The sequence below is a fragment of the Ambystoma mexicanum genome, chromosome 9 (assembly GCF_040938575.1).
Source record: "Ambystoma mexicanum isolate Mex_15411 chromosome 9, UKY_AmexF1_1, whole genome shotgun sequence".
In the NCBI taxonomy this organism is placed as follows: domain Eukaryota; kingdom Metazoa; phylum Chordata; class Amphibia; order Caudata; family Ambystomatidae; genus Ambystoma; species Ambystoma mexicanum.
In genome coordinates, this window is record NC_090931.1 from 1,057,271,289 (window position 1) to 1,057,295,685 (window position 24,397).

The window sequence follows — 24,397 nt, forward strand, 5'->3', positions numbered from 1 at the left end:
GTAATTGTCCAAAATGGACCACCTACTTCTATGAAAACAATGATTCCCTCTACTCCTCAAAATGGACCCACGATAAAACATATCGGCAGTGATGTAAAAAGCAACACGGACTGCAATCCAAACATATTTATGCTAGGAGTCAATTAAACTGTTGTGCATGAACATGCCTTTTCCATCAGAACAAGAAATGAAAGGAGAAATGAGTATAAGGGACTTTTATTATATGATCGAACGGAATGGTGAAATACAATTAACTCTGTCCAGTATCTGTAAAGACTGTTTTTGTTTACATGCAAGATCTGAACTGCACACTACTAAACGCGCATTCACTAAGGCACACATCAACTCTTGGCAACATACATGTGCTCTGTCAGTTGTTTCTAACAATCCTGCGAAAGCTACAGATGCCAGTGTCATCCTGTATCATGATGACACTAAATGTGAAAAGAAAAACAATAAATAAACATTTGTTGAAAAAAGCTAATTGGTTCATTTAAATATTGTGTGCTTAGGCCACCCAATCCGGATTCAGGTTTCAGTGAATGGACAGCTCCCAATTGCAAAGCTGTAACAGTCATCTGGAATGCAATTGCATCTGTCATGCATGCTTGTTCGTTGGGTAATGAAACAATGCTGGCAGAGTCCTTCTTTTCTGTAAGATAACACATAATCTTAGGCATGTGAGAAAGCAGGTATTAGCACGAGATAAAAAAGAACATGACAACACATAACACGCGTGAAGTAGAATACAATGATCAAAGCTAGTGGCTTAGATTCTATGATTTATCAAAAGCCAGTCTGTTGAACTGAACAGACTAATCCATGCATACCAGACTATCCTGCAAAGCAATGGATGTTTCAGCGAAACAAATCTGATTACTGAGTTATTTTCTAACAGCTGATTCGCAGCATGGACAATTACAAATGACATGCCCGCTGTCAAACAAAATACATCTTGCAGACCTACTGAACGCGCAAAGTGTCAGGTGGTGCTTCTAGTGTGCTTGATATCGCAGGCTTCTGCTGTCTCTAAGGTGAGAAAGGTGCCAAGAGGAAAAGGAAGTTTTGAGATTAGCAAATTTGATGGGGCTACACTTTAGAAGAGTATAGGTATATGACCCATAAGAATTGTAACTGAATCGGGCTATTAAATGGGCCACGCAAAACAACCATGACCATGAATTATGCTTTCAACGCAATCAGTTGGAAAGATCCTACAAAGAAATTGAGGGATCTGCCACATGCATTGTATAAACGAAAATGGGTCAAAAAGCTCATTTGAAATGAAAACATAAAAAATACTTTGAATGGAGCAATAATGATGACTTCAACATAGTGAAATACACTATACTCCCATATTCATAACCATGACCAAATGTGTTAGGTACAGCCATTGCAAGCACTCTCTGACTCAGTCGGGGGCAGCCCTTCCTTTCAAATACAGATAAGTCGTACATCTTGGTTTTGAAATGTTCACTGCCGACATGGTATCAATTTCCTTGCAAATCTGCCAAGACATCATTGGCACAGCTTTCTAACTAATTGTGTGGAAGGCCACAGTTGATAATCCATTGTCCCATCAGAGCCAAATATTTCAGAAAAAGGTGTAGCACCATTCCAGTCATCTTCAGATGTGTCTTGTTGGGACATCCGAATGCAATGTAAGAAGGCATTTTTTGAGCTGGCGAAAGTTCTGAAATAAAACAAAAACAAATTTTGAATGCACAGTGCATAAAATAAAATTACATAACATTAGGAATGTACAGATAATTGGTCAATTGTTTAAAAGGAAAATGGAAAGTATCAATCTCCAAGATTTAAAACCCTGTCAGAAAAAGAATCACAAGTTACATTTAGGATAATATTAGAAATAGATGTTAAAAAGAAGCAAGGGGAGAATAGTTAGTCGGGAGGGTGAGGGGGGCATTTACAGGATACTGCTTACTGTTGGTGCTTTGTGCGGCTCTCAACTGCTGTCATGCATAGTGAAGTGTTATGGGTTTCATTATAGATTCAAAGTCAACTTTATACCCATACGTGCCAGGTATGTATTTGAAATGTGGGCAGATACATGATGGGCATTCCTTTACTTTGAATTGACTGCATGTCTCACATTGGGCCTCATCATGAGTTGGGTGCAGTTGTAAAATGTGGCATTAACGCTATTACCGCTGTGCCCCGTTGGGCGGAAAGTGGGAGTTCTACCTCCAGCTTTTTGATGGAGGTAAAAATCTCCCCTTTCTACCAGTTTACGGTGCTATTAGCGCAGCGCTAATTGCGTTCTTGCTAATAGCGCAAAAAAGAAAAAACATTGGGTCCAATGGACCCAAAGGGAATGGGGATATACCACCCCCCGCAACTCGGGTTCTGGTGAAAATTGCACTGGACCGAGTTGCGGTAACGCTTATATCGTTGGGAGGTATCCTGGAGCAATTAGCGCCGGGATACCGCCCAACCCATGATGAGGCCCATTATCTGATAAGATGAAGGTGGCAGTCAACAGGGTGCATCCTGCAATACCATTGAAGATGTTGCAATAAAAGGAACTTCAAAGAGTCCCATGACTGGAGTACAATAAACAGGTAACCAAAGCTGCCATGTGCTCATCTCAGAGAATTGGAGTACACTCTGTTAGTTGAAAAATATAGTAATCTTAATTCAATCAGCAAGATGTATTGTTTTTGGTCTCTTGATGTAGATAGGGAGGAATTTTGGATCAGCATTAGCCTGTCGTTCGTCTTATTGTTGTATACTGATTTGACCTGCAAGTGATACCATTGCTGTGAGGACAAATATTGCATGCCATTGAAGATTGTATCACTTCGAGTAGTCAATTGACTTTTAAAAGATGACTTTATTTGCTTCTTCTAGGACTTATGGAACCCCCAGTGTAGGATATTCTGCCTAATTCAATTAACTCAAGATATTGTTCAGTATTTGTGGTAGTCAGTTGACAATCTGAGGCAAGAATTAGCTTGATTCATGACTGTAGATTCACATATTTTTGTAAATTCAGAATGTCTGCATTTCACCATGGAAATACATCATGTCTTTGAGGACAGATACCCTCATGTCATTGAGGATTGTATTCCTTTGAGTAATCAATTGACTGTAGAAATAGGGCTCTTGATGACTCATCTTCAATGGCTTGTGGCTGACCCCACTGTAAGATCCTGCTGAATTAGATTAGCTGATTCTAGTGGTTTTTGTTGGTGTTGTTCTCCAGATGATGTGAGGCGAACATCGACTGGAGCTATATTCATGCGTTACATATTTTTGTTTATTTACACCGTATGCATTCAACTAGTATGAGACTGCATGCCTGTGGCAAATATTTGCATGCCACTGAAACTTGTATACCTTTAAATATTCAATTGACTGTGACAAGAAGACGTCTGTGACATGTTCAGTCCACACCTGTGGTACTGGCTGGAGAATTTATTTAGTTACTGATATTTTATATCGTTTCCAAAGTTCTCAATGGTGAAGTAAAACACCTTTTACCCGGAGGTAGTTTGGTCAGGATGTATGTGATTTCACTGAATCCACTTCACCTAAAGGTGAAATCTTCGAATTTGTATTCTTCAAGTTTCTTTTAATTATGCAGGGGAGACCTCACCCCTTCCGCCTACCTTATCCCATACCCTTGCCCCACCCATCTATCTTTTAAAATGTAACCACTTACCCAACCAAATTCGAAGAATTTTTTTTATTCGAAGATTTCTAATTCAGCGAAATTGTGTTCGGTGAAATGTAGGTATACGGACTGGTCAGTTCACAAATGTATGCAGATATACACCATCTGATTTTGACAAGCAAGAGACCCCATGTCTCTCGTGGCATATATATGCATGCCTTTGAAGCTTGTATATCTTTGAGTGTTCAATTCACTGTCAAAAGGAATGTTGGGATATGTTCTAAAAGATGCTGCTCGCCCATTTGGCACTGGCAACCGAACTGATATGGTCACGGTTCTTGTATATAATTTCACTTGATCTCTATAGTGAAGATATAGTTAAATGCCGGAGCGTGATGTGATAGATGTATGTGGATTTACACCATCAGATTGTGACTATCAAGAAACACTAAGCGTGTGTGGGGCATTTATTTGCATGCCATTGAAACTTGCATCCCTTTTACAAATAAAAACTATGTGTAAATGTGGGCATACCAAGATAAGGATAAGATGCTGTATGAACCTTCATGGTGTAGTAAGCTAGTACCACTGGTGACTTGTACGATGTTCTCAATGCCCACTGCTAAAATTAGACGAATGCATGCGCCACACGAATGGCAGGAATATTTGTTCAAGACATATCTCGCTAGAAGTAAAAATGTGTTCTTTATTTAAACAGGATACAATGTCATCACGGTATAATTGGCGTACACATGGGAGAGTGAGCAATAGAAATGATCATATCATTTTTACTCTCCAATGCAAGGGTTTAACATACTTTTGTATGTGACATGTGTAAGCTTGACTTCACAATTTTTAGTTTCATTCTCATGTTTCGTTCCCTTTTAATATTGATACAGAATATTTATAAAGGAGGCACATTCATTTTACTACAGAGCTCAAGGCCGACCCTTTGTGAAATAGCTCAACAGAAACTGCACAGCTGTCACGATGGACTGTGAAATAAATGTGGCACTGTACATGTTTTTCAAGTGGCCTGAGATTATGCTGTGTAAATTAGCACAACCCCTGCAAGTTTATGTTGTGGTTTCTCTGCTCAAGGAAATCTCAAAACGGGTGAACATGGTGAATTGTGAAGCGCATGTGTTCCCTATAGGGCTTCAAAGTAGCTGGACATATTAAAAGACCGATGTAACACATGTGTTGATAGCGAGGGATAACACACTGGAATGATGCTAAGTAAGGGATGTGGTGGATAAGGATAACTGGAAGGAAATGGGTTTGGTGACTGATTGAGAGGGTAACTGGAACAGAAACCCAGGGTACACACACAAGAGGCCAAAGGTGCCATTGCCCACAGTGATATCTCCAGAGTTCACTCTTAGCCTGTCCACCACTGATAGCTAATACTATGCATCGTGATGTGTTAAGATTAAAAAAACGATATGTTAAACAACCATTAACAAAGATTCCAGTGTGATGTTACAAAGTAAGTACTCCCTCCTTCCATTTTGTCTTGAGGTCTTTGTTGCATACTTACTTTGTCAACGCAAGCTCGCCATAAAGAAAAAAACTGTAATGCTTATGTATGTTTTTAGAATAGTAGCTAGTTGTAAATATTTCTTGACAATATCTCCAACACAAACACCACACAACCCTGCCATGCACTATGCACACTGCAGATTTACAGTAACAGCATTGCATTGGTGAATGAGTGTAGGGATAGCTAATATTGTTGTTATTATATGACATGAGGTATGAGCAGAATTGATTATTTTATATGGCAGAAACCCGCACTGTATGGAATACTGTCTGATATAGAGTGTTTGCATCTTGTCAAATGGCACATTACCAGATGATCTACAATGCACATACATTTCAACTGTGAGGTCTATATAGTGTGAAATTCAGACAGCCATAGGTTTTCCAATCATGCACATTACATGTATTAAACTGTTTTATGGCAGTCAGTGCGAAAGATGAGATGCATCGTTTTCTTAGAGTACAATCTATTTTGGCATTGATGGACTATGGTCGTCGTGGGTTATAATATTTTATGGTTACAAATAATACTTTAAATTGAATTTTAATACCAATCTTTGTCTAAGAGAAACAGAAAGAAACTGGCCAGCACATTGAAATGCGGATATTGGGTGATTAAGAGTGCTACTAGTTTCAATCACAATGGCAAATAAAAAAGGGGCATGGGCTGGTGCATTCCCAACTACTAAAGTCCCCCTCTGGGATAAGACTGGCTCTGGTTTCCACAGTGGTAGGCCTCTCACTACAGGCTGAGAGGGGGCCCATCCCGTATTGACAGGTTCAGCTTACTGACACTGTCAGACCCATCGGTGGGAACATGTGGGTGAATAGTGCCACAAAGTTCTTGGATCAGGACCATCAAAATTTGAGGAACGGAACATGCAAGGTACACAACCATTTAGCCAAGTTTGTAAAGTTATGCACATTGGAGCAGGATCAATTCTTTAGATTGATAGGCCCTGCAGGTGGAATTCTCTCTGCAACAGGTATCTTCTTATAATGTGGACATAAAATGACATTGATGGCATAGGCACCAAATAGAGACATCTTTCAGTCTACTTTGTTGAGGGCCAGGAGAATAGTCATCATTGTCATAATTTTCCTCTGTTTTTTTTTAAACGTATTTTTATTGTTTTCTTACACAGTGAACAATAACATCAACCCCAAGAATTCATCCCAACAACCCTCCCCACTCTCTCCCCCACCCCCCTGGAAGAAGTCAGGTCCTTATCCGCTTTCCACTTTGGGATCGTTTTACGTGCTGTACAAGTCTGAAATTTCAATGTTATGCGGGCACCATTGCTCTATGTAGTCCGATTTTAGGTAGCCCAACACCATTCCCCATTCCTTCATGAAAGAATTTTGTTGGTCTTGCAGCTGGTGCTTAATCTTTTCCATGGTCATCATGGACCACACCTTTTGCAAGCAGGTGAATGCCAGCGGTGGGTCTCGATTTTTCCAATTTTGAGCTATCATTGCCCATGCCGATGACTAGGCACATAAAGCTCCTCCATTGAGCTCTGTGTAGTCTTTTGGCCCGTGGGTCTTTAAATCCGCACAGCCACACCCTCTCCCCCATTTGGTCTGCTTCAGGGAATATTTTTGTCATTTCCGTTTGCACTTCTCTCCAGAAGCCCTTCACTCCCTGACAGTCCCACCAGATATGCCTCAAGTACCGGAGTCCGGGCATCCCCTCCAGCAGCGGTCCGACATACCCAGAAACATTGTTTTGAGCCTCTCCGGGGTGTAGTGGCACTGAGTGATTATTTTCAGCCACATTTCCCTGGTTTGGACTGCCCTGGTAAGTTTAGGGATGTCTGCCCACAGATCCTCCCATTGCTGCCACGTTAATTCCTCCCCCAGCGTGCTCTCCCATCTCCTCATATAAGTCCATTTAATTTTTTCTTCTTGTGTGTTAATGAAATTGTATAGTGTTGACACCAGTTTCTTGTCACCTGGGTTGGTTATTACGTACGTTTCAAATGGTGTGAGGTCTCTCGTGGCTGCACGGAAGACCTCCGGCGTGCTTAGCCACTGCTTTATTTGCTCGTATTTATATCTGTCCGCCTCCGTTAGATTCCACATATTTTCGCATTCCGCAAAGGTTCTTATTTCTTTGTCCTGAATCATTTCCCCTATTTTTCTGCATCCCGCTGCTTCCCATTTTTCAAAACCACCTGATTCCAGTCGCGGAGGGAACTGTGGATTCCGACAGATAGGTGTGAAGGGGGCCAGAGAGGTGGTCATTAGTCCCTTCCTGGTCTGGTCATCCAAGGCGTTGAGAGTAGATCTCATGACCTCACTAACACATAGGTTCAGGTGTCTATGTTGTTTGTGTTTCCACAAGAGGTCCTCCAAGTGGGTCCTGGCGACCGCTCTATCTTGTGTTACCCAGGTGGTATGTTGGTCATCCCCCAACCATTCCTTCAGGACCCAGAGCTGTGCTGCCTGATAATATTTCCTAAAGTGTGGGAGGGACAATCCCCCTGCCTTGCTTGGTGCCACGAGGATGGCTCTGGCAACCCTTGGGGATTTCCTGTTCCACACGAATTGCGATATTGCTTTGGACAGTGCTTTAAAAAAGGAGTTAGGGACTGTTACTGGGAGGGCGTGGAAGTATTATAGCACCCTGGGGAGTATGGTCATTATTACTGATTGGATTCTGCCCCACCATGAAATCCTAAGCGGGCACCATCTTTCAAGGTCCTTCTTCACACTGACCGGGAGGTGTGTGTAATTACTCTTGTAGAACTTGTCCACCTTACTGATAAGTACCACCCCTAGGTATGTGATGCCTTCCTCTACTATTTTTAAGTTTAGCATGTCTGCCACAGCCTCTAATGATTCCTTGTCCCCCGCCAGAAGCTAATTCCTCTAGCTTTTCTATGGCTAATGGTAATGAATTCCCCGGTTCCTCCAGAGCCAAGAGCATATCGTCGGCTTAGGCGACCACTTTATGTTGCCTGCCCGCCATCTCAATCCCCCTTACCACCTCCACTTCCCTTAACTTAATTAGAAGGGGCTCCAAGAATATGGCGTAGAGAAGAGGGGAGAAGGGACAACCCTGCTTCGTGCCACTAGATATCTCCACCCTATCAGTGACTTCCCCGTTTACTGCTATTCTTATAGAAGGGGAGTTGTAATTGGCTTTGACCATGTTTATAAATTGTTCCCCAAAACCCATGTGCTTCAGCGTTTTGAATAGGAAGGACCATTCTACACGGTCAAAAGCCTTTTCGGCGTCTAGCGAGAGTACTACTGCTGGTGTGTGGGTAATGCCTATTTTTTCTATCAGATGGGCTACTCTTCTTAGGTTGTCGTGAGTTTGTCTGCCGGGGATAAAGCCTGATTGGCCTGTGTTTATTAATGTCTGTAGGAGGGGTGATAGCCTGGCGGCAATACTTTGGTATAGATCTTAGCGTCCAAGTTTATAAGGGCTATAGGGCGACATGAGCCCGGAAGGGTGGGGTCCTTGCCTTTTTTGTGGAATATCAAGACTTTCGCCTCGTTCATGGATGGAGTCACATTTCCACTGTCTTTGAATGTGTTTAGCAGCCTTGTTAGGAATGGAACCAGTATTTCCGCATATTTTTTGTAAAACTGGGCCGTAAATCCATATGGGCCTGGTGCCTTTGAAATGGGGAGGCCCGCTATTGCCTTGTGGTCCTCCTCTTCTGAAATTCGTGATTCCAGGGTCACTTTATCCTCCTCTGATATTGTCGGTATGCGGATAGATTGTAGGAACCTATCTTGTTTCTCCGCGTCCGGGTGTTCCGTTGCATAGAGATCTCGATAGAAAGCCTTGAATGCCTCCCCTATGTCCTTTGTATTTGTTTGCGACGTTCCCTGGGCATCCTTGACTTTAAGTATCGTCATTGAACTCTGTTTTTCTCTGAGTTGTCTCACAAGGTATTTGTCTGCCTTGTTGGCTTTAATGTAATAGCATTGTTTTAGGTAAAGGAGGGATTTCTCAGCTTTTTTGTTGCGGAGCATTTCTAGTTGTCCTTGGACATGTTTCATTGCTTTCTGGAGGCTTCTTGTGGGGTTTTTTGCTCGCTCCCCTTGAATATCCATATGTTTCTTCTCTAACATCCTTTCCCATTCATAACGCTGCTTGTCTTTGGAGGCTTTTAGTGCCATTATGTGACCCCGTATCACTGCCTTGAAGGCTTCCCAGACAGACCCCAATGATATTTTGCCATTGTCATTTATTTCAAAGAATTCTTTAATTTTGTCCCCAACTACCTCCCCCATCACTTGGTCCGCTAGGATGTCGGATGGCAATCTCCATCTCCAGAGACCTCTTCCCCTTCCAGGAGTCTAAATATCGATCCATAGAGGGGCATGATCTGATAGTGCTATAGCTCCCTTTTCTATACCCTTGATCCTTCCCACCAGTCCCACCGATACCCAGAAATAGTCAATCCTCGACATTGTGCCATGCACATGCGAGTAATACGTGAATCCGCTATCATGTCCCTTCAATTCCCTCCAGGCATCACATAGTGCCAAATGCTCCATCCTTTGCCTAAATTGTTTGGATGGGGTCCCCTGCGAATGCGTTACCCCTGCACTTCTATCCAACTGGGGTTGCCATGCCAAGTTCAGGTTGCCTCCCAGAATTACCTCACCCTTTGCAAAATTGGTATCTCGGAGGAATCCATCTTGCCCCATGTTCGGTGAGTAGACAGTCGCTAGGGTTAGCCTATATCCCTCTATTGAGAAATTAGCAAGAGGTTTGCTACCAGTCCCCCTTTTACTGCAATCATCACTCCTGCCCTTTTGTCCCCTGCATTCGCCTGTGCCCATATCGTGTACCCTCTAAGATGTACTTTATTTTTGTCCTGCGCCTTAATATGTGTCTCCTGGAGGAGCAATATGTCCGCCTTCTCCCTTCTTACCAGAGCCTCCATTTTCTTCCTTTTCACCGGTGAGTTCAGCCCCCTTACATTTAGTGACAAATTCTGAGCTTCCCCATCCCTTCTATTCAGAAACTTGAGCCACCGGACCCGCTCGTAATGATCCGAACATTCTTCCGGTATCTTCCCCCCCTCTTGCCCCCCCAACCGCCTCAATTCCCCCCCAACTATGAACAAAACATTCAACATTGATCCCGTGGAGGGCCCAGGCACCTATGGTTGCTAGGGCGTTGCGCCCATCGCTCCTTGCCCTCACATAACACGGGATGAACTGAGCGGGGAGTCCTAAACCTTGCTTCATCCTTAGACCTGGACCGTGTCCCTTCAGGATCCCCCGCCGGGCTTCATACTACGTGAAGTTCCGAGGTTCATCTAGCTGTTCATCCTCCTCCCTCTACGATCAAGAGGCTGACCTGTGTGATCCAGTTGTGTATCATTTCTTGTCTCCTGCCGGCTTCCCTGCATTCCCCCAGACTTTGGGTTTCTTTTTTTGTCGTACTACTTCCCATCCTCTCGGCCTCCTATTTATGTCCCCTTTCGTCCTGGGATCTCTCACGCCTGATTCCTCTGTTTGTATGCCTATTATATGGAGTCCTTCCTCAATGGAGGTCACTCTTCTTTGCTTGCCCTCCCACTCGAATAGTAAACCGAATGGGAACTTACATTTGTATCGGATTTCTTTTCCAACCAATTCCTTCACCAATGGGGCCATCTCCCTTCTTTTTAGGAGTGTCGCCGATGACAAGTCTTGGTACAGCTGTATTTCCACCCCATTCATCCTTATGTGGTCAAGCTGCTTCGCTTTCCTTAGGATCATTTTTTTTTGTGGGTAGGATGAAAGCGCCGCTAATACGTCCCTTGGTCTTTCCCCTGGGGCGCCAGTTCTTTTGGGACCCACCCTGTGGAGCCGGTCAATCCCTATGTTCTCTGTGTCTTGTGCCTCAATTATATCTCTGAATACTTCTTGTACCACACCCATGAGGTCTTTGTCCATCACCGATTCCGGCATGAATTTGATGCGGATGTTAGATCTGTGGGAGCGGTTCTCCAGGTCTTCACATTGAATTTCTAGATTGTGGGTTAGCCGGACCAATTGCTCTTGGGTTTCACTGTACTGATTTGCTTCCTCTTCCATATTTTGTACAATTCTCTCTACCCTGTCCGTCCTTTCCTCCAGCTTGGCCACATCTATTTTCAGTTCTTGAACCGCCTGCTTCATCTCGTTCTTCATTGAGGCAAATTGGTCTTGCACTGTCGACATGAACTTGTCCTGGAGCTCCGTGAACCAGGCCTGCACATCGTCCCTTGTCGGTGGAAGAGTGTTCTGGTTTGATGAGTTAATATCCATTGGTGGATCTTCACCTGCCCTGTCTTTTGAAGCCCCGGGTGCGTCCGTGGACCACATTTGCAGTAGGTCGTGTCCTGCCTTTGGGATTGCTGTGCTGGTTGCGAGGCGCCCCCCCTCCCCTTCACCCGTGACATCCTCCTTATTTGTTGGGGTTCTGTGTTTCTGGTGTGACTCTCGGGGTGGCTGTGACTTGTGGCGGGTCAGCTTGGTTTAGTCTTTGATGTACCCACGGGAGTGCCCCTCTTGGCCCCTTGTCACTGGCCCGACCGTGCTAGTCCGTGCAATTCTTATGGAGGGCGTTAGTGATTCTGCTGAGTCCTCCTCAGGTGAGGCGGATGCCCACTTGGTATTTGGATGTGGGGGGGATCGGGGGGGTCACCCCATATTCCTGTGCCGCGTCTTGCTTATTGATTATGTGGGCCCTGCCAGGGCCCTGCATGCTGAGAAAAGATAAAAAGGGGGGGGAGAGGCCCCCGCCCGCGCTCTCACCCCAGAGTCCTGGTCTCACTTTGTCCTCTGGCGGCGTTCGCCGTGCCATGTTCGCGGGAGGGGGGCTCCCTCCGCGAGTACCTCTCCTGATGTGTCGGGGCCTCAAGCTCCTCTGCTCCACTGCCCACTGCGCTCCGGCCTCATCCACCAGGCATCACTGTCGGGGTGGCTCCCCTCCGCCACGAGCCCCACCAGGGACCCGGACGGCCCGCCTGTCACTGCGCCCCCCTCCGTATGTCTCTGCAGTGGATCCCGCCTGCGGCGCAGCGGGGAGAGTGCCACCCGCGCCCCACAGGGCAACGTGTAATGATCCACAGGCTTCCCGGCTCCGCGCCTCCTGGATGACTCACGTTGTCCCGTGGCCCGGCTCTGCTTCCATTCCTCTCAATGTGTGCCGGGCGCAGCTTGCCCCCTGGGTCTCCGCAGTCCCCCTCCCTGGCTCTGTCTCGGTGTGGCGCGATCGGCTCCGCTGGGCCTGCGAAGTCTCCCTCAGTGGGGGAGGGGCGGATACTCCTCACGGTGGTACCTCTTCCCAAAGGGGTGTTGCTGGGGCGGCCTCGACTCGTTACCGTGCCCACTGGTGCTAGGAGGATTCGGAGGTGGGTCCGGTGCTGGAACGGTCGGTTTAGTGCATTTGAGGTGCTTTTTTGTTTTCGGCCCGGCGGGAGCGTGGTTTAAACGCGACTTCCACTGCCGGCGGCCATTTTGGAATGTTTTTTGTTGACTTTTGGCCTCATTATGAGTGAGTCGGTCTGGTAAAAATGCAGGTAAAAAGGACTGTAATACCAGATATGGTATTTTTACCAGACCAGCACACTCCGAGTTTGCTGGTTGGGACAGCGAACTACCGGCAGGCCTGACCTGCCGGGAGTGCAGTCGCCTACCGGCAAAGAATTTCCCCATTCACTGGCACCGGAACTACTCGTGCCAGTGATTAGGGAAAACCATGAAATGGGAACTTACCACTGTTGCTGGCACCAGTAATATTGCAGTAACACTGAGATAGTGGGTGTCGGTAATGGTAAGGTGAGTTTGCCAGGCAAACTCGTAATGAGAGCCTTTATCTCTGTTCCAGTTCTTCGTCTGTGTACTTATGTGTGTACATGAACCCATAAAACCAAGACATTGACATTTTGAAAAGATTTCTGTGGATACGAGATGTGCAGGGGAAGACACAGAAAAGAACAGACCTGTTGAAAAATATTAACATAAAATGGGTTTTACACATTATATTGAAATAATGTTCTTGCAAATACATATATTGTAACAATGGTAAACAAGTTTTTTGTTGAAGTAAATACTCTTGAAGGAAATGTGAGAAAACTGGCGAACACTAAAGCATTTTTTATACAAAAGTTAGTAAGCTATAGTAAATCGCTGATGTAAAAAAATAGATCAAATGGGATATATTAGGATAAATGCATAAGAGAGTGTGGAAAATGCTTTAAATTTTGAAAACAGTGGAAACAGATGTCTCTGGATGTGGTCATGAATTCCTGTAAAAAATTAGACAGTCCATCGGTAACAGAAATGTTGAAAAATACTAACTACGTAAAGAGTGTTGGATGCTCGAATAACGAGTGGTTTTACAAAGGTTGAACAGTTGATATGACAAATATAGAAATTATGAACAACGAAACACACATATAAAGAATGAGGTGAACATGGAAAGAGGCTTTGTTGACCTGTATTTCATGCAAAAGTGTGTTTCACATTTGATTGATGGAAAACTCAAGATGATGTCATTTGTTAACTCTAACATTTTACCAATTCACCACTGACTTTATGATAGGTCTTATTTATACAATTGTATGGATTTTGTGATGATTGATGTGATGTATGTCTATTTGGAAGGGACTCTTGCATTTATTGATGTGTGTATGTTTTACATTGTGTTATGCTTTTATGACGTATGTTGAATAAAGCTTGATAAAGATGTTTCGCATTTCCGTGAGGACGAGTGTTTGTGTAAATGCATTTTGATTATATTTTGATCCTGCAGCTGCATATGTCAGGAGCAGGGGCATTTGGTCCGTGTTAACGCCACCAAGCCATAGAAACTTAATCTTGCCTGTGACAACCGTATTAAAAAGATGGCTAGGGCAACACATGCTGTTCGCCATGAAAAAAAGGTTTGAATAGATAATGGTTCGTGTGTTATGATGACTGATGATGATTTATACTATCTTTTATTCTATGATTATATTGTGAACATTAGTGGTAAGGTTTGGGTTCTTTTTGTATAGTTTTGATATTTTATTTTTGATGTACTACTTATATATTTTCAAATATGTATTGGTTATATCTAATTCCTAGGGAAACAATTATGAACTTTTGACTTCTACTTTGTAATATGCATTACAGGGAGCTACATTATGTATACTATGTTCTTCAGGTACAATACATAGTTATGCTATGAAGTAGATATTTAAGTACATTTTATTTACACAATTATGATATATTGATTTCAAATATTTAAGGATATCACTACTGGGATGCATACATTGTTTTATATTAGTTTGTTATATTTCTGTGTAATATGTTACTGGTCTATATTTACTTTTATATCAACTGTATGTAGGTTTTCTTTATTGTGTGTACTTTTATTGAAGTTATATTTTTCTAATATCTGAAAATATAAATAATATGCATATCAATCAAGCATGCTTTATTTTGGACTGAATTCCATAAAAGCCATACAAAAACAACAATAACATCTCATTAATAAAATACAAGCCGCTTATTAAGATCAAAGATTATGGCCCTCATTACAAGTCAGGCCATAATCTGCTATTAGCACCATGGTCCATGCCGCATTCCACCATGGTGGATGGCGGAATTACCGCCCCATTCCAAGGTGAGTGGGGCGGTAATTCCCCATTCACGATTTGCCCTTCCCCATTCCCATTTTTGCCCCATAGGGCATAATGGGGATGGGGTGAAGGCGCTAATTACGGCACCGTAAAGCGCCTTGGACTTTAACGCCTGCAAAAAGCAGGCGTTAAAGTGTGAATCAGGCGTTAAACCCGTAACGCCTGACTTGTAATGAGGGCCTATGTAGTAAAATAATTGTAGTGCATGCAAATCAATAAATATATGCACCTTCATAAACTCCAGTGCTAATAAAAAACATTAAAGCATGTAAGTCGATACATTAAAACAGTCATTATGATATACATGTCCTGATCAGTCAATTCAATCTGTTGACCACTTGAAATACCTATGATCTATTTAAAGCAATTGAGACATGCTTTTGCCTTTTTAATCATGCTCTGTATATGAATTTGGAGACAGCATAAAGTACACATTTTTTCTCCTGGTAGACTTACCGGTTCAAGCCCATCTATATTACAACGTATTACAAACGTGTTCAAGATGGGTCTTAGATAAAGTGCTCTCAGGTCGCTGTAAATTGGACATAAAAAGAGAAACTGTACAATGTTTTCTCTACCTACGGAGCAGGCCAGGCACACTTCAGAATTGACCATGTAGCAGGCGTGTTGTAATGCAGCCAGAGGTAGTGTACCAAACCTGAATCTTATGTAAAGTGACTTTGCATAAGGAGGGGATATCACGTCCAAGGATGCTGCATACTTTTTATGGCTCCAATAAACTGGTGCATGGATCTTTTCTTTTAGAGGGCTATTATACGCTTGGTGCAATATTGCTTTAGTTCCACTGTTTTATTTTTTAACAAACTGTTTATCACGTTTTGTACAGAGTTCATATTCCACAGTACGTATGGGATCAGACATTAACAATAGTCCCCAACCTCTGTGGATCTGTACCCTTTTGACCTCCTCCCTTTCCCCGTCCCTCACACCCTTCTCTTTTCCAATTCTCTCCTCCCCCACCCATTTCTCCCACCTCCAGGTCTCTCCCTTTCTGTCTCCATCCCCTTCCCCTACTACTCTCCTTCTGCCTTGTATAATTAGTTCCACTGTTGATTCTATGGGGGTTGTGCCAAAAGTCCTCATGGCCCAAAGAAATCAACATAAACTTAATATCTTTGCACCAAGCTACGCTTGACCCACTACTTTGAGACAATAAATCAGCTAGCACCTTTTTGTCCTTTCCCAAATCGGGAGAGGCCCAAAGACGCACCCAATATTGAACAGGGCTATAATTGATCAGATAAACTATATGTCATTTTCTTGTTTCAATGCAGAAAGTGACATTCAGGATGATCTAGAGTAAGTTTAATATCTTTTTCAAAAACATGTTCTCAGTTATTTCCAACCTTGTAGATTTGACATGCCCCATATTTCAGCTCCAAAGGTTGCATCTGCCCTAGCCTGCATATTGTACATTTGTAAACTGGTGTAGAGTAGCAGATGTGTATGCCACTGATAGACTCTGCTCTCTCACCTGTGTCATACTGGAAAAGCAGTAGACGAGCCCTATGTGTGATAACAGGTATTGTCCCAATGCTGCATCAAGTGTATGAGAGACGATATGCACTCAGACAACCGTATCACATGTACCCACAAACTGAAAGGTAGTGAGAGATTTGCAGGAACCACTAAGGCTTGAAGAGCTGTAAAGAAAATCTGACAGCTACAGAGTGACATCATGAAGGAAAGACATGAGGACACACTGAAACGATATGCACATACTTAAAGAATGAAATGTAGCTGAAGTAACAAGAAAAACATGTAAATGAACATAAAGCAATCATGTGCACCAAAGAAATAAGTAAGCAGAGATTAAGTGAATGTACATACGCAGAAATGCAAGGTAGATGAGACATATGGAAGCTTGTTGGAGAAGAAAATGTACATGACTAAAGCAGCCTCGAGATGTCAGACTTGTGTTGATACCAATCAAGCTACCTCAGAGACAGACCAGGGCTGCAGAGTAATGAGATGCTGGAAAAACAGCTTTGTGCGAGGAATAAAGAGGAGTCTATTGGCCTGGGATCAAGGATGCCATATCAAGGAAAAATTGCAAGGCACAAAGGGAGTCAAGAGAATAAGCCATGTATATAAGACATATTTCTCTTAGATCAAGCAAAGAAGAAAACATCTGCAAGTGCCAAGTATTGGGCAATTAAAGATGCAGAAAGCTTATGTGAGAAAGAGCAACCAAGTCTCCAGAGGCCAAGAGGAGTAATGACACCCAGCCTAATTAAATTAAATAGCACTAAATAAAAGGTTGAAATGGACAAAATCGTGGTCTTCTCACGTGTGATTCAGAGGTCAGAAACAAGGGCTATTCATTAAGCCCCAGATGAAGATAATGGTGTACTTACACTCACATGAAAGTCCCACAGCAGAAAGCAGGCTGCAAAATCAACTACAAACATGAAGCCTTGGGTTAAGGCCGGACCAATGAGAGATGATGGAGTAATTGGGCAAGTGAGTAGTAGTCTGACGTTGTTCTCTGCACCTGAGTTTTGTTTTGCTCACATGCTGCTAACGAGCCGAATGTCCAAGATCGGGAGAGAATGCCAACCAATCATAGGTGTCTATGTAGTAACAAACTATACAATGTCTCACAAGCCAATCCGCTGCTGTTATTCTGCTATAATCTGTATTTTACGTATTTAGAGGTGGTTCAAGACATACCTACAAAATAAGGGGGCATCCATTAACGTTACTAATACTAATATGACATAGTGGAACATATGCTCCCTTAAACAATCCCTCCCTTCAATATGTTTTACAGTTTGCCATGTATGATGACGTCATAGCTGATCTACATCGAAGTATGAAGCCTTTGTATAATCAAACCTTAAGTGTGAGCGCTTGGAATACATTTCCTTGTTTACCAGATTGCCCTACTTAATTGCGCTGATCATAAAGTAGTACTTTGCCATATTCTTTGAGTCTTTCCGGTAATTTGGGTCTGAGATCCTTTTTAGTAATTCCATCAAGAACAAGAGACGCTTCAAGGTGCTAGTGGACATTGGGGAAAGTGCTCCATTGCCATGTTTATGTGAACATATCAGCACAGTATTACTATACCTTTCTAGGGTAAGTAATTGTTTCTCTAATTTGGCTAGTCAGCTGCCATTACTTGTAAACCTAGAACCCTGATAATCAAAGCTTTCTACTTGCTTTATAGTGTGCCCTACAACTTTGATATGCCATTTATTTTCTACAAGAGGAACAAAAAAACATTAACTTGATCTTCTCAAAGTTTAGTGTGAGCCAGTTCTGGGTACATCCTTCATAAGAACTTGCTTTCATAATCTCGATGGGGTCAGAGAGATGAGGATCACATAGACTGCAAACAAAAGTAGCCGACTATTGCCCTGCCCTAATCTGGGTGCATTAGACTTCCTTTCTACTCATTTGATAATTAAAAGATTTATGAAAATGCAGAAAAGTGATGGTGCAAGGACACAACATTGTCTCACCATATCATGATTACGTTTTCTAGTTTGTACATATTGATTTTTGTTAAAGATATACCTCATTGATTCATGGGCCAATTTTTATTTGTGTAAATAAGAATTAAAGGTTGGATCCTTCAAGTTAGTATAATTGAAGGGAATTTTGATTATCATTAATTCTGATTTGCTAAGAATATGTCTATCCACTCTAAAGCAATGGCAACATCTCCTAACCACCAGTACATAATTGGCACATAACTGTTGAAGTTGCCCTATGTCATTTTCAGGTAAGACGTGCAAATGTGTGGTCTTTCCCGGTGTATGTAATCGGAACATTTGTTTTGCTGAGGGTAACAGCTAGCTCACATCAGTGTTTGGGGTCTGTTTTCTTGAAAGAACCTATTATTATTCTGTATTTATTTCTAGAGGTAAGTTGGATAGGGGAATTCCTTCATAAAAAATGTTTTCAACCTAAACAGTTTGAACTAAAAATTACAACTAGTGGATATGTTCCCTCTTTTTTCCGACAGTGATTGCTACAAGGTATTGTGGCAGATGAGAAGAAGGATGCAGACACTATGATGATATTTTCAGTATATTTGTATTAAATAATAGGAATATGGACTACCTTTCCCTAACACTAATGGCATTCCCTACCTTTAAGAAGAAAATATCAAAGACCACTGCCCAAACTCTAACCCTAACTTACCCAACCACTAATCAAGTAAACTATGGTCAGGGGAATTGCTCCATTGTCCTGATGGTGTAACAGTTTTCTTTAACTTTCAGAGTTCTTCATAATACCCAATCTTTAAATAGTCTTTGGTCACCTTCCGTACCAACGCTTGTCCTCTTAATATCCAATCTTGTAATTCTTCCCTTCTTGGACTTTAATCTGTTCTTGGTTCCAGGATATTTGGCCTTATGTAGCTTGGTAAGATATACTCTCCTACGTGGTGTGCCTTTTCTGTTTCTTTTATCTCATAGGTTTCTCTTGCCTCATAGTCCTTTCTCTCACATAGGCTATACTCTCACTTTCTTGCATAACAGGGCCACATCCCCTCTTCCCATTGTAACTTTATCCCAGTTTTATTGACCTCTTTCTTAGTACCACTCAGGATTCTCTTTCTCAGACTATTATATTTCAAGTTCATCAATTCTATATTTTTTTTTTCAATTTCACCAGGACAAGTTATTTTCTATGTTATATACAAACTTTCATCAATTTCACTGGGAGTTCCTTTTGAATTTTATCAAATCCTCTGCGGCCTGCCAGGCCTCCTAACTCCCCATTACCTCTGTCCTTACAGGGGGTCGTCTCTGGGTCCTGCATCCGCTTGGGACCATTCCTATCCTCCCTATCCCTTGCCGGCTTGTCCTCGGCAGCATGTTTTTCTTGCTCCACTTGGCATCCCAGTATCACTTCTGATAACCGGACAGGTTGCTGCAGTATCAGCTTGTTGGTTTTGGCACTATTGATTGGGCAGCCTGCCCACCACGGAAGGTCTGTGGTCGTGCTACCACCGGAATCTAGGTTCTCTTCCCCTCCGCTTCTTTCCACCTGCATACACTAGTGCTTCGGCGTTTCTCTCTCTCTCTCTCTCTCTTTCTCTCTCTAGCGCAAAGAAGTTCTGAACTTCATGAGCTCTGCGACTCTGCTCGGCTCTGCCACTGTCAGGTGTTGTGTTTCCAATGGGCCTCTCCTGCTGGTGTACGTGCCTCTCTCGTTCTTACTTGTTCTGCATGGCCTCTATTTTCAACCTCTGCATCATAGTCAACTGGATGTTTTTTCTTGAAGTGACAGATTCTTTCTCTTGAGGAGAATGTCATACATTATGTTCGTCTTCGACCAATCTTCTAAAGGTAGTAGTGTTTTGCACATCAGTTTGTCCCATGTATGTCACCATGGGAATAGTTTGGGGAGTTCCTCAGCGGAACGGGAGTCTTTGTCCCCAAAGGGGGAGTCTCTCCCAGTGAGGTCCCTCTTGCCCAGGCCCCTAGGGAGGGTCTTGCAGAGCCGGCTCACCTCCCTACCCTCAAAGGGGGAGGCCCCCCCTTGGGGAGATGGGACGAATTCCCTAGATTTGTTACAGTATCCTCTGAAAAATCAAATGTATTCATATTGTACAAAGGAAATCTAACAGTCTTTCAGCTGTCGGGCAAGATTTACAGGAGAATTGATAAGTTAGACAATTTTAATTTTGAATTTGTGGGGAGTTTATTTGGCTATAATTTATACACTTAATAGGTAATATGTATATAACATGTTAACAGTTCTAAGAACACTACAAGGTGTCATTGAACATCAAAAATGTGTTCTGAAATTCACCAGAGAACATTGCAGGTTAGTTAGTGTGGAAAGAATTGTTATTTTTTATGTAATTCTTTTACAAATTAGAATTATATAAGGTTGAACTGAAATTTAAGTCTTGCTTGCTTTCATAAAGATTTGAGCAATTTTGATCCAGCAACCCGTCTCTTGATTTTAAGGAATATATTGTTTGTAAGATGTTATTGTATTACAAACAAATTGTTTTATATCAGAACCAGACATAAAATCAAGTGGGATCATATGTAAATATCAAATCTACAATTCTTGTTATGAATGTTTGAATTTTGAGCTGAAATGGTTTTGAACATATGTTGTGATATTGAGTAAATTGGTAATTAGGAATCTGTTTCTCCTCGATTAGAGTGCAGTAGGCTTGCAGCAGGATATATTTTTGTATTTGTTTGTTTGTTTGTTTGTTTTATTATTTATAATGCGCGAGCGTACCCGGGGGTATCAGGGCGCAGACTTTACAAGAATTTTCGAAGCTTGGTTACAGTACACGAGGAATATACATAATACAAAAATAGATGCACAAATGTTATATACAGTATATACAAATCATCAGTAAGGCCAGCAGGCGGTAATGTAATATACAGGTAAGCAAGAGGCACACGTGGTTACGATGTGTGCGTGTAGCGCTGGACACTACCTAGTCTTAGTGGGTCTCCAGTTTCAGCCATGAGATTAACTTGGAACGGAAGTTCTGATAAGGCAAGTCTACTCTAAGGTTTGGAGGCAGGGAGTTCCAGAGCTTGGCAGCTTTTACCGGGAAGCTGTTGCCTCCTATGGTGGCCCGTTTGTAGTGGGGGACAGATAGGCAATCTTTGTATGCGGTTCTGACGGGTCTTGAGGAGGATTGTTTGTGGAACCTGTTGATCAGGTAGGTTGGGGCTGCGTTGTTGAGAGACTTGTGGGTGAGAGATGCCGTTTTTAAGAGAATTTTATCTCTGGTGGAGAGCCAATTGTTCTGTTGGCTGAAACCTGTAATGTGTTCTCTTCTGGAAATGCCCAGAGCTGCTCTGAGAGCGTTGTTCTGAAGGGTTTGCAGTTTATTGGTGGTGGCCTTGGTGGATCCTAGGTAGAGGGCATTACAATAGTCGAGGCGAGACAGTATGAGGGCTCTGGCGAGTGTCAGACAGCTAGTGTCAGACAGGAAAGGTTTGGTTGCACAGATTAATTTGCACGTGTAAGCCGTGGAGGATGCAAGGGAGCTCACTTGTCTTTTGAGGGAAAAATTGGAATCTAGATAGAATCCCAATGTTTTGACCTCTTGTCCGACTTTGATGTTGTTCCCGTCAATCATGAAGGAGTTATAGGCCGGGCCAAGTTTCTTTATACTGATTGTGGTGCCTAAGATGATGAGTTCTGTTTTATCATCATTCAGGCATAGTCCATGAGTAGCCATCCATGCCTGGATGATGATGTACACCCTATTTAGCAAGGCCAAATCCTTTCCATAATCTCCTGAAAGCGGAAGGAGGATCTGAGTATCATCTGCATAGTTAGTGTAGGTGATACCGAGATGATCCAAATCATCGAAAAGGGGCTTGGTAAATATGTTGTATAATGTGGGGGAGACACAGGAGCCCTGAGGTACACCACATGTGATGGGTATAGGGTCTGCTGCCGCCGTGGGAGAGAAGACCCTCATAGTCCTGCCGTTAAGGAAGGATGTGATCCAGGTGATGGCCTCACTGGAGAAGTGAGCCGAAGTGTGGAGGTGTGAGCAAAGGACAGAATGATCGACCAGATCGAAGGCTGCAGAAAGGTCGAGGAGGAGGAGTAGGGCGGCTTGCCCGTTGTCTCTGAGCGAATCGATCTGCGCTTTCAAGTCAATAAGGGCGGTTTCAGTCCCGTGTTGGGGACGGAATCCAGATTGTCTAGAGCCTAAGAGGTTGTGTTCTTCCAGGTGCTTCTGTATTTGTACATAGGCAACCTTGTCCAGAATTTTTAGTAGAAAGGGAACAGTAGTTATGGGACGGTAGTTTGTGGGTATGGCTGGGTCAAGTGTGGGTTTTTTCAGTAGAGATAGTACCCAGGATTGTTTTAGGTTAGTAGGGATGGAGCCAGTGGCAAAGGAGGCATTGATCAATTTTGTAATGAAAGGGGAGAGGTCGCGGGCAGCATCTTTAATGAGCTGTGCAGGGCATAGATCTCCCTGGCAATTAGACGGTTTCAGGGACAAGATAATTTTTTCGACTTCCAGTATGTTGACTTTGGCGAATTGGAAGCGGGCTAGGTCAGTGGGCATGGGCTTGTCCGGAATTTTTGAGTTGAGGGTGTCATTCAGGGATGCTCTTTTGCTGGTGATTTTACTTTGAAGAGTCGCAATCTTGTTTGCTAGGGCTCTTTGAATTTCTGAGCAAAAAATTATTTCAATTCAGCGTGAGGTTCACATGCTAGGGAACCTTTCCGTCATTTCACCAAGAACATTTTATTTAAAAGTAAAAGTGAACTGAAAATTTATGAATTATAGCATGCACCCCTTGTTACATGACTCTCTGGTTTACTCTACGTGCCAGGATACACTGCATACATGAGTACATACATGAGTGACATGAAACACCAAACAGCCTGATCCTGCCACCATTTGTGGTAATTAATCATTAGAGAGGCATGTTATTTTTTGGAGAGCACACAAGAAAAGATTACTCCTTTTGTTCTAAGGGAAAATCTACATTAGCACCTTGGAAGGTGTCGCTGGCCAATCAGGAAGTTCGTAATGCAGGTTGAATACTCTGGCATAGGCTTGCTTTCCGAGCAGCCTGAGTGCTGCTGGCCAGCACTCCTTCCCCTCTCCTCCTTCCCCTCTCCCCCCACACCTCTAAGGACCCATGTAGTTTATACATGGGTGCCATGGGTGTGGGAAACAAGACAAAAAAGAAAACTTAACTGGCGCTGCCGCACTGCGCTCCATTTTCGGAGGCTGTTTCCTTGTTGATTACATCACGGTCATCAACACAGAAAATGAACCCCAAAAACAGAGAGTGGTGCTGCATCTCATTGTAGGTTTTCCTTTTTTTAAGTAGTTATACACACCCTTAGCACCCGCGTATGACCTATACAGGTGCTAATGGCAATATAACACTCGGGGGGTGGGCCGATTGCTGTCGCTAACTGCCCGCCGCCCAAAGTAAGGGACTCTCACTTTGCTCAGGCCCTTAAATTGGGTGGCGGGCTGTTACCAGCTGGGTCGGTCTGCCACCAAGTGTTGGGAGTGTGTCAGACCCCCTGGCGATGCCTGTAAGCCCCCAAGCACGACAGACTCACTGGGACACGTCTGATCGTCTCGGGCTTCCTGGTCGTACTGCCGTGTCCGGGAACGCCCCCTTTATTCATAATCCACGGAGCGGCATGCAATGTCACGCCGCCGCGTGCGCGTCCCTTAAAAGGACATCGCCACACTCCTCCTTTTCCATGAGGACAAACAACAATACTTTATTAGTCTATACAACTACCAACACATGTCAAACACGACTGTTTCATTTAACAAACACATCAAACCCCCACACACCCCTTTATTAACAGCCACCCTGGATCCCCATAACTAAGCATGTGAGCCTACAGATCACTCATGAAACATGTCCCAACACATAATTGCTGAGGTAAGCGGGTTTCCCTCGCCCAGACCTCTGGGGGTACCTCCTGCCTACCTCCGGCATGGGTAGTCCATCTGGTGGCCCTCCCCTGGCAGGGGACGCTGGCATGGGGGGTTGACCTCCCCCGTCATCAGGTGCTTCCATCCGGTCTGGTTCAAGGGGTGGCTCAGTTCTGGGGTCCCCAAACTTCTTAA

General features: G+C 43.3%; 1 long non-coding RNA gene across 1 annotated transcript in view; it reads right to left on the reverse strand.

Moving 5' to 3' along the window:
* Nucleotides 1-200: 200 nt before the first annotated feature.
* Nucleotides 201-24,397, reverse strand: part of LOC138488924 (uncharacterized) — a 417,942-nt gene continuing 393,745 nt past the window's right edge. Inside the window, exon 2 of the long non-coding RNA XR_011274729.1 lies at nt 201-1,693. This is a non-coding gene — a long non-coding RNA (uncharacterized lncRNA). The remainder of the gene's footprint in view (nt 1,694-24,397) is intronic.